Below are 913 nucleotides of genomic sequence, written 5' to 3'. Positions count from 1 at the left end.
GTCTAGACAGTCATTAAAATTGTATATACAGTACTGTAATGATTATTGTTATTGTAAACTGATTTTTTAAAAAACTTTAATTAAAAGGAATTTATTGTAATTTATTTGACGCCTACAAAGTCCATCCACGGTCTTAAAATAATTTAGCGTCTCTCCCTTTAAGCCTGCGTTCTTTCCTCTGATTGGCTGCCCCTCACAAACATTTGTTTACCTGAGGCAACCATATTAAAGATATGAATATCTGCTCATGCTGACATCCTACAAGCACTGAGGTATTTTTTAAAACTTTGTCCTTGTTTAATATAAGCATCGATCCATCTTCATCTACTTATCTAATTCAGGGTCACAGTGGGGCTGGAGTCTAACCCAGAACAGGCCGCCAGCCTGTTGCAGGCCTCACACAGAGACAGACAACCATTCATGCTCATGCTCAGAATCACCATTTAACTTAACATGCATGTGTTTGGACTGTGGGAGGAAGCCCGAGTATCCGGAGAGAATCCACACAGGCACAGGGGGAAGGATGCAAACTCCACACAGAAAGGCCCCGGCCTGCCAGTGGATTCAAACCCAGGACCTTCTTACTGTGAGGTGATGGTGCTAACTGTGCACTATGCATCCATCCAACATTGTGACAGTATATAGTATAAGAAAGAAAGTTTTAAAAAAAATGGGGTCCCCTTTAATCATTTCTTAATTAGTAAGTCAGTACACTGACACTGCACATTCACAGTCCCCCATTCTGTTAGTGTGCCATCATTCTGTAAGACGCACAATTAATTAGTAAACAGCCCGGCACAATTGAACAAATATAAATATGCTTGAGCCAGATTTTGCCACAGTACTGTAAGAATATCTACTAAAGCAGAAACCCATGTACTTACTGTAAGAGATAAATAATTAAAACTGATAT

Source organism: Archocentrus centrarchus, chromosome 4, assembly GCF_007364275.1.
Source record: "Archocentrus centrarchus isolate MPI-CPG fArcCen1 chromosome 4, fArcCen1, whole genome shotgun sequence".
In the NCBI taxonomy this organism is placed as follows: Eukaryota; Metazoa; Chordata; class Actinopteri; order Cichliformes; family Cichlidae; genus Archocentrus; species Archocentrus centrarchus.
The sequence above is the reverse complement of the archived record's forward strand: the minus strand, read 5'-3'. Positions refer to the sequence as shown.